Source organism: Mandrillus leucophaeus, unplaced genomic scaffold, assembly GCF_000951045.1.
Source record: "Mandrillus leucophaeus isolate KB7577 unplaced genomic scaffold, Mleu.le_1.0 Scaffold774, whole genome shotgun sequence".
In the NCBI taxonomy this organism is placed as follows: domain Eukaryota; kingdom Metazoa; phylum Chordata; class Mammalia; order Primates; family Cercopithecidae; genus Mandrillus; species Mandrillus leucophaeus.
In genome coordinates this window covers 1300017-1310823 of record NW_012108408.1, presented here as the reverse complement: position 1 = coordinate 1310823, position 10807 = coordinate 1300017, and positions in this window count along the sequence as shown.

Sequence of the window (10807 nt, the reverse complement as noted above, 5' to 3'; positions counted from 1 at the left end):
CTTAAAATGAAGTCACTGCAAGGACTCACAGTGGTGTGGAAAGGCCCAGCTTCGTTTCTTGTGTTTGCGTGGATTCCACCAACGGGTTGAATTTTGTCAACACTTTAACCTCTTTAGGTCTTCTTAGTTTATATGCTATCCATCACCGACAAACACAGGCTGGATTCTTCTTGTACAGAAACGGCTCAAAATTGGGGTTTCAGATCTTTGTGTTTGTGACTAAACATTCTGTTTCGTATCTGAATCTGAGGGCTTCTTGTTCTGAGTAACAGATTCCGAACTGTTGGAACTAAGGATAAGAATGCTTATTGTTATCTGTGATAATACTTTGTTTTCCAAACTCATGATAACAGCACATGGGTTTTCTCTGTTCTTTATTAATATGAAAGATAGATACTGCCATATCAGAGCAGTAGGTCACATCTGAGATTTCACAAATGAAATTTGACTGAAATAATAAAAGCAATTTATAGTAAGTGTTATGTGGTGTGGAAGAAAAACTTAGTTTCAAACCCCAGTTCTGCCACCTACCAGCTAAATGACCTTGGATGAGTCATTCAACTTTAATAAGCTTCATTTTCTTCTTTTAAAAAAAAAAACCCATAAAACTTAAGAAATAGCTATAACCATCTACCTAAGAATGGTTTTTAGAATCAGAAGAATCATGATTATAAAGCATGTAACACAGTGTCTGGAAGATGACAGGTGTCAGCCCCCTTGTCCTTTAAAAAAAAGCGTGCATATTACATACATATACACAAACACATAATATTATTCAGCCTTAAAAGAAGAAGAAAATTCTGCTATTTTTGACAACATGGATGAACCTAGAAGATAATACGCTAAGTGAAATAAACCAGACACAGAAGGACAAATACTGCATGATCTCACTCATACGCGTAATCTAAAAAAGTCAAAATTCATAGAAGCAGGGAGTAGAATGGTGGTTGCCAAGGGCTGCAGAGTGGAGGGTCACAGGGAGATGGTGGTCAAGGGGCACAAAGTTTCAGTTACATAGGATGAATAAGTTCATGAAATCTAATGTACAGCATGGTGACTATAGTTAGAGATACTGTACCATATACTTAAAATTTGCTAAAAGAGTAGGTCTTAAGTGTTCTCATCAATGTGATGGATATGTTAATTAGGTTGATTATGGTAACCACTTAGCTCTGTGTGTGTGTGTATATATATACATTTATGTATACATATATCTGAAAATATATTGTATACCATAAATATGTATGCTTTTAATTTATCATTTATAACTCAATAAAGCTGGAAAAAAATGTTTTAACCTGAATATTTGTGAAACTATGACCAGGGATGGGTATGTTGATCCACAGTTTATAGTACTGCCAGCAGCATATATATCACGGGAAAAAAAAGCTTTTTAATTGAATTAAAGTCCAATGAGTCTAGAGTAAATATTAAATATAGCTTGTGCAAAATGTTTTTGGTAATAGAAGTTATATTGTTCATCAAGTAATGAAATGGAATACTACCTAAGATTTTAATGAGAAAAAAGTTCATTCTGTCCAAGCATAACTTTGCTGAGTAATAAGCAGAACTGAGGGCTCTACCAATATTATCTAGAGAACTCACAAGGAGTTGTTAGATAAAAAGTGGGGGTTTATGGATGCTACAGAAAAAAATTAAAATATCATTTTCTAGTACTTACTCGGATTAGTATCTCTTTCAGCTCTAATATTTGTATTTTAATGATACTGATGCAATTCTCAAATTTTCATTTTATAAACTTGAGTATTCTAAAATATCTATCTAATACTCACAACCCAAATAATAACATCTTCCCCCTTTAAGGGTCATATATGTATTTCCATTCAAGAGAGAAGATGCTAACAGGTAGGTTGAGCAGGGAAAGAATTAATAAATGGTATCAGTAGTCTGTGAGCCCATTTATTTCCTGGAATATAATATATTTTTAATACACTGAAGAGGTGAATAAATCAATGTATCAATAAGTAAATGGGATATAGATGAGTAAAAGACAATGGGAAAGTGAAGCATAGCTATGTCTAAAAAGTTATTTGTTGCTCTGAAACTGTATAGTTCAGATTTCTGAGATATTTAAAGAAATCTCTCTAAATTCCAAAGATTCTGGGCTCTTCTTCTTTTTCTTTCCATCTCAGGCCCAACCTGAACCTACCTCTTACATCTATATCTTCCTACCATGCCTATTTTCAGAAAAAACTGTCTTTGAAAAATCTCTGAAATTCTAACTTAGTAACCAGTAGAACAATTTAAGGTACACACTTACTAGAACAACAATTACAGTTATTTTCTTTTGTGAAAACTACTTTGGGAAGAAGTTGTTGATACTAGGACCTCTACAAGAATTCCGGGTTATTATTTTAAGGTAAGGAAAGGTTTGGAAAGACTCAGGTCCAAAGCAGTACCATGCAAATGGCCCTATCCTTGGGCATTCACAAGCACGAGGCAAACCATCCACCTCAATAAACATGGCAATCTGGTGTCCTGACACTCTCAGTTCCTTCATTCAGCAACATTTATAAGGTCTAGGCCTTGTAACAGGCACTACTTGTATAGAGCGGAATTTCAATAATAAATAACCCATAGTCCTTGAGTTACATTCAGAAAAGAGTATAAAGTATGAGAAAACACTATTTTATGTTTTGGAAGATAGATCCACACAGACACTAAAGAAGCCAGAGGCCATAAGAGGCTTTGGGGTCTGGCGTTTATCTCCATGAATCTACAGCAAGAAGTAGCTCCTGCTCCAGATTCCTAGAATCCAGCCTGGCAACTAGTACACACAGAGGGTCAGAAAAAGTCTGACAATCATTTGAGAAGGCTGTCTAGTATCAGAGATATTTACTTCTTGGACACCAGTATGGTCATCATCACCAATCACAACTGTGGAGCATTCCCAGGCAGTTTTGCCACTTGATATATGTGTCACTTAACTTTCCAAAGTTCCTAACATAAAATTAAGAGAAAGCAGGGGAAGATGACAGCATGTCCAAACTTCCGCCTGACTGGCATCATAAGTGGCAAGAGTTATTTTTGACTCATAATTTATTAAAGATAGTAAGAATTTCAGCACTAATAAGATCACTGGGGGAAAAAACCACTATTAATGTTTATTATATCTCTATAGTATATACATTTTATTTTCTATTTGTTACATTTTTCCTAAATAGCAATTACCTTTAAAATATGAAAGAAAGTAGGCAAAGAGGAAACCAGGGTGCAAAAAGGCCAGGCGATCTGGTCAGCATTACTGGTGGGCAAGAGGCAGGAACCGGGGACAGCAGGAAGACTCACTAAGCATCTTTGCACTGTTAGGGGAGAGGTTTTTTGGGTGAGGTAACACAATTATTTGATCAATGGCTAAACAGACAAGGGCCCAGCATTACTGGGATGTATTTTCATTGTTAATATGATTAAGTTAAATAGCTGCATGAGTATCCATTTTGGCGATGGGTTTCCTGGTGGTCTGTGTTGCCACACAGACCCTACAGGCACTCAGGTGCCCTACGGGTACTTAATATTCTACAGGTACTCATGTACCCTACAAGTACTTTACTTTGTACACTATAAATGGTGACTGTGGAGTTGTTCTCAAGTATGACAGTAAACAGAGGAACAAAGAGATCTAAATAAAAATTGTTATCCTGTGACTTCTCTAATTAACACTTTAATTATCTATTTTATTTCTCCTTCCAACTTAGCAGAAACTGCATGTGAAAGCCGAAGTTGTAAATAGAGTAGGAACATGTGTGAATGGTTGAGAACCCACTGGGTGGCCAAGATCCTTGAAGATCTTAGGTCAAGGGGCCAAGACATTCTATATTTTTAACTCAGCTGGGTTACTATGGAAAGCAGGTGATGTCATTAAGCGCTTGGCACAGAAAACTATGAGCTCTTCAAGTAATGTAGCAATTTGTGTAAAACGGAAAATAGAATATAAAGCCCTTGTTAAAACTTTGTAAATGACTCTCAGTTTTTCTTGACCTGACCTGACGTTTCAGGGGTTTTTCATAAACACCTGTTTTTATGCATGAATTTCTCTTTTCAAACCCTCAGCAGGTATCTAACCACTAAACCACATTAGACTATTTACACAAATAGATCATTTTTAGCCTCTGGACTCTATAATAGCACCTAAGAATGTTCTTTTAAAATTTTTTCAAGAGGAATGAGGTACAGCAAGGTGGTGGTGGAAGGTGCCCTGACTAAACTTCTTGGCACTTTTCCCATTTCTACTCTAAAAGGATGAAGGATTAGAAGAACAGGAAAGTCAGTATCCTGCCAGACCGAGGGGTGAACACATTAGCTCAGTCGCTGGTGTTTTCCCTCAGTGGGCTCTCTCGCCAACAGCTTGTCACATCAGAAATGTAACTCAGTTAAACATTAGGCCAGGGGATGTGCATAATAAACTAGTTTCCTTGCCTGAAGAATAAAACGATTGATGTGGATGACCTTTCCTGCCCCTTACCGCTGAGTCTATGAAAGAACAATAATATTCTGAATAAAGACGTATGTACCTTAAAAGAAAGTTTTGTACGAAAAGAAAACTCATAAGCAAATTAAAAACACAAATAAACTGGGAAAAATATGTGAAAACTGTATCACAGAACAGAGGTTTAAGTTACAGAAAATGTACAGGAAAAGTAGGCTAGAGAAATGGTCTAAGCTATATGAAAAGATACTCAACCATGCTTTTAGTAAGAAGAATGAAAATTACAACTAGACTGAGATTCCAATTTTCACCTCTAAGGTGGACAAAAATTAAAAAGCTCAACAAAATCTAAAGAACATATCCTGTTGGTGATGCTGAGGGGAAACAGGGCCATGAATCCCCATTGCATGACTCTCTCTGAAAGATATTCAGGCTATATATACACCCACACACCCACAAACAAAGTTATTCACTATGAAGTATTTGTGTTAAAGATATGGAATCAACCTAAATATCCATGAATGATAGACTGGATAAAGAAAATGTGGTACATATACACCATGGAATACTATGCAGCCATAAAAAAGAATAAGATAATGTCCTTTGCAGGGACATAGATGGTGCTGGAGGCCATTATCCTTAGCAAACTAACACAGGAACAGAAAACCAAATACTGCATGTTCTCACTTGTAAGTAGGAACTAAATGATAAGAAGCCATGGACACATAGAGGGGAACAACACACACTGGGGTCTTTCAGAGGGTGGAGGGTAGAAGGAGGAAGAGGATCAGGAAAAATAACTAAAGGATACTATGGTTAATACCCGGGTGATGAAATAAACTGTACAATAAAGCCCCATGACACAAGTTTACCTATGTAACAAACCTGCACTTGTACCCATGAATTTAAAAGTTAAAAAAAAGTATTTGTATTAGCAAAAGACAGGAAATAACACAGATGTCTATCTATAGGGCAATGGTTGAAAAAACTATGGTGAATCTATACAATGGAGTACTATGAAGCTGTAAAAACGAATGCAGACTATCTTTACACAACGTTATGCAGTGATCTCCAATATAAACTGTTACATTCAATAAAACTTCAGGTTGGGTCATGAAAAACTGAGTCATTTACAAAATAAAGTATGTACATTGTGATGCCATTCACTTAAGAAGCTGGGAGGGATATAAATGAATGATACATTTTTTAATAAAAAGGATAAATCAAACCAATTTTAAAAAATAGTTACATACAGAAGGAAGGTGGAACATAGGATGGATAGGTCAGTAACAGAGGCTACCCTTCTCTGAATATTCCTTGTTTTATAAATTTGACTTCAGAAATATACAATGTTTGCTGGAGCTGGTTTATATTGGCCCTTGGTGAACGTTCAGGTATTTTGTGATCGGGTTGTCTGGAAACGGACCACACCACGGAGATCAGCAAACACATCTCCTTCACCCTGAAGTTGGTTGTTAAACATTTATCAGAACACCACAGAAAACATATGTACTTTAGGAAAGTATGAAACAAATTAAATTTAAAAAGAGCATTCCTAAAAATCGAAAGCAAAATGAAACAAACCTAACAGTGAACTGAGTGGGTAGTATTACCACATTGAATCAACTGTGTCACGTGACTTCACAGTACAGTAATGCAGCTCTAGTGAAAATACCAAAAGTATTGCAAACATAATCAAACAGCTTCCATTTTTGCAATATTCTGGTATGAATATTAGTATTTTTATTTTGAGAAACTGTGAGCATCATGGAATAAACAAATGAACAACTATGTTACTGGCATGAGTATGGGGTTTTTAGCATGGGACCAAGGAGCTACAGATACAAGACTGAGGTCATTAAGTAAACACCTGTGGTCCTGAAAGTGCATTGGCTACATCAGTAAAAAGTTATCATGTCTCTTATATTTAATGAACATCCTGTGCATACATTTCTTAGCTCTGTTCACTAGAGAGAATGACCAACCCAGAAGCAATGTGCGTCCCTAGGACCCAGACATCTAGGCACTCAGATTGTGGTTTCTATTTCCCACAAAAGAAACCAAGAGTCTGTGGAGAAATGTCTTATTGTAGATCTGGGCCAGGAAAGGTATAAAATATTAGAAGGAAAGAAGCTATTAAAAAAAAAAAAAAACAACTACTGGGACCATGGTCAAAAGAACTCACAAGCCAATTGGAAGAGGAGAGGCTCTCACTGGCCAAAAATGGGTAAAAAATTCTGAACAACAGTAAGATTAATAAGTGCCATGAACTGAAACACATATAATACATTGTAAACTCAATGTTTATAATGATACTCAAATACACACACCTTCCTCACTACACCTGTGGAGGATGCTAGGAGCAGCTTATTGTTCTAAATGCTGGTAAAGGCATTTCTCCTGCTTTTTCTATACACACTGTACTTCAGGGTAACCAAATAGTTGATGAAGGGGTGTTTTTCTTTATAGAAAATATCCTAGCTAATAAATAAAATACAAATGATAAAATCAGAATATCGCCATTTTATAACCTACAATAAAATATTGACTCTAGGCAATTACTAATGTCTGGTAACACCAAAGAGACACCAGCAATTAAAGGCCTCCTGACAGAAGTATATCATTGACTCTCTATAAAGTGTTCTTGACAAAAAATGTGTTTGTGTGTGTTGTGTCTGTGTGTGAGTAAATGTGTGTATCTCAAACCTGAAATCAGGTGAAAACTCTAGATTTGCCTACCAATCTCCAGAGCAGTAAATTAAGTGATAACAAATTCTAGATAACAGGAAATTGCATGAGATAGATGACAGTTTATCAACACATAAACTGTAAGGGAGTAAAAAGTGGCACAAGACACCTAGCATATCAGGTACTTTAGTCCATTTTACACTGCTATAACAGAATGCCACAGACGGGGTGATATATGATGAACAGAGCTTTATTCGGCAAACAGTTCTGAAGGATAGAAGTCCAAGAGAACGGCACCAGTATCCGGAGAGAGCCTTTATGCTGTAGTATCGCATGGCAGAAGGCAGAAGGGCAAAAGAGGGCAAAAGTGTGCAAGAGAGCAAAAGGGGGCTGAGCTTGCTTCTACATAAAGCCCACTCACAACTACTAACCCATTCCCACAATAACACCATTAATCCACTCAGGAGGGCACAGTCCTCACAACCTGATCAACTCTTAAAGATCCCACTTGCCAAAACTGTTACATTAAGGATTAAGTTTCCAACACATGAACTTTGGGGAATATATTCAAACCATGACCACAGGGATATATGAATCAATGGCAATTCATGAACCTAATTTCAACGAACAATTTATCAATCAATAAAAAATATACGTGGATATGTATGTGTTTCTATATATATAATATAGACATGTATATATACATGTTTGTGTGTATACATGTCTATATATGTATGTGAACTACAGCATTTGATGATATTAAGAAATAGCTGATTTTTTAATATGATGATGACATTGTTTTAAAGGAAAAAGACTCCTTATCTTCTGGAAAAATATACTGAAATATTCACAGGTGAATTGATACAATATATGGGATTTACTTCAAAATCTGGAGGCGTGGTGAATGAAAGGAGAACTGAGTGACAGTGAGTTGAGATCAGTTTGAATGATAGGCATATAGGCATTTATTGTAACTATCCTCACTACTTCTATAAAAGACTAAAGTTTTCTGTAAAAAAGTTTAAAAAGCATATGAGCACAAGGAACAAAAAACAATGTAACTAATATTAACAAGCTGATGACAGAACACTGATATCAGACTACACATTCTAACTTAGGAGGCTATCATGATCACCTCAGGAGCTTTATAAAAATACAGTCTTTGAACCACCACTATCTTAATGAACCTCAAAGCCTGAAGGAATTGTGCCATTTCCCTCAGGACTGCAGAAGCGGGGAAAAGAGGTTGAGAACCACTGTGTAAACACTTTAAGGGTATAGAATATATATTATTCACCCAATATTTATTTCAACGCCTAACACTTAAGAAGCACTTAAGAAACATAAGATGAATTAATTAATGATCCACAGATGTGCAAATGAATAGGCAAGCTTAACAGTAGCTAACTGATAGATGTGAAAAAAGTCATCAGTCATATTTGATATTTTAAAAAATCACTCAGGTTATAGAGTTTAAAGAGTACGGCTCTCTGTTTTGAGTGGAATGGGTTTCCTTCACAAAGCCACAGACTAGTCACTTCAAACAGCTACAAGTAAACACCCAGAGTAAAAATAGTTTTAAATACACAATTGGGTGGGGTGTGGCTAGAAAATATTCTGATTCTACAATCTGTTTTGGACAAGACAGGGCTTCTTATGTGACTAACAAAGCAAACAGCAGTCAGATTCCTTGTGCTGAAATAAGTACACTATTTGCAAAATGGGTTGAATGTCTAAGGCTTATTCAATAAGGACACCGCATTTTCCAAAACTAAAGGGGAGTATAGAATGACAAATACCCACATATATTTACATATCCCTAAAAGAGGACATACAACCTCCCAGTATGGATTTTTCTGTGTCTCTGGTAAGTACTAACTGGAGCCAAGTCTACCGTCTGACCATGGAGAACAGTAGAATACCTCAAGCACAAGAATAATCTAATTTTAAAACTTGGAGGAGCTTAGAAACCACCTAGTCCAAACTTTCCATTGTGTTGATAAAAAAACAGACATCCAGAGAGTTTAAAGTAAAAGGCTCTGAAAATTGTTGCAATAGCCACAGATGAACAAATGGTATACATGGGGGCACAATGCTATGTATTAAGAGCTGAGAATTAGTCTTCTGAATGTTCACATGAATGACAATTAACAGGGTATCACTCTCAATTATAAGCAAATAGGAATATGTGTGTGCATGTGTGTCACCATATATACACACAAAATACTAAAACATATGTTTTTAATAATTCCTTTCAAAACAAATTCTTCAACCTAGCATTCAAAAGCATCCACAAAGTTACCTCACCTACTTTTTCAAAATTGTGTCCAAATGAACCATAAGCCAGTAGAAGGCAGGTGTTTTCTCACACTTATCTTTTGTAGTCTCCTACAGATGTAGCAGAGTACATATTATAATTACAAAAGCCATTCCATATATAATTTCCAAATGACAAAAGAATGATTATAATATAAACTTTCCTATTCTGTTATTCTGAACTGCTATAAGAAACATCTTATACATATCTATGAGTATTATACAGAGACATATATAACAGTGTAGATTTTTTAAAATATGGCAATCAATAAAAGGCTTAAAAGTGACAGGACAGAGGCAATGAGATGCCTTATCCATTTACATTTCCACAAAGGGCTATACAAGGCTCTGTTTAAAACACAGAAAGTTGCTTGCAGGGGAGGGAAGGGGAAAAGAAAAAGGACAAATCTTTATTTCATTCAGTGGTCAAACTTTCAATTATTTCAATTATTGATGAGTCCTGAATTCATGCTACTTTAATTCTGTGGAGGTAGAAAAATGATGTGGCTATGCCTGTGTAAGGAACTGTCTTTCTCAACCAGTTCACCTGTATAGTCAATTTGATTTTGACTCAAAATGATGAAATTTAAAAAGATAAAAAATTTGGACTCTCAACTTCCCATCTTTATTAGACTTTTTAGGATCCTAAAAACTTATTTTAAAGGTTTCCTAACATTGTTAAACAGACTCTAACTACCGAAATTGACAACAATAATGTTTACTTCCATCTTTGAGGAAAAAATATTTCTAATTGGGATGATTCCTAAAGGAAACTGCAAGTTAAGCCAATAATTTTTTTTTTTAAACTGAAAGCCAAGTTTGAAGATTTTTTTCTCCTGAAATAAACACAGCAATCTTATGTAAATTAACATAATATGAGATTATCAAATTAAGGGGTTTTTGCAAACTCTACTGTAACTCTAAAGTAAATCCGAATTTAAGCAAGAAAATCTGAAGTCATTTACTGAATATAGTGTAGTGTTGTGAATGACGGATTTAAATCCTTCAGGATAATCATATTGCTAACTCAACTATCAAATTCACTCTACTATTCAAATTTTCCCTGTCTGAAAAATTTGAAGTATTTAATATGCTATCATATTTTAAATTTCTCTTATTAACTTCTGAAGGCTTACACTAAAATTCTGATATGCAAAACAGCATATCTACATTTTCACCATTTTCTTTCTTTTGCATAAGCCTAAAAGTAATTAAGAATTGGGGTCAGCTATTTTCACAAAAATTTATGAACATTAACAGACACATTGATAACTTTATGTAATAACTCAATAATTTAGATGACAGTTAAAATCCACTACCCCTTTCAGGGAATTCTTTATCCGCTTTTACGTACTA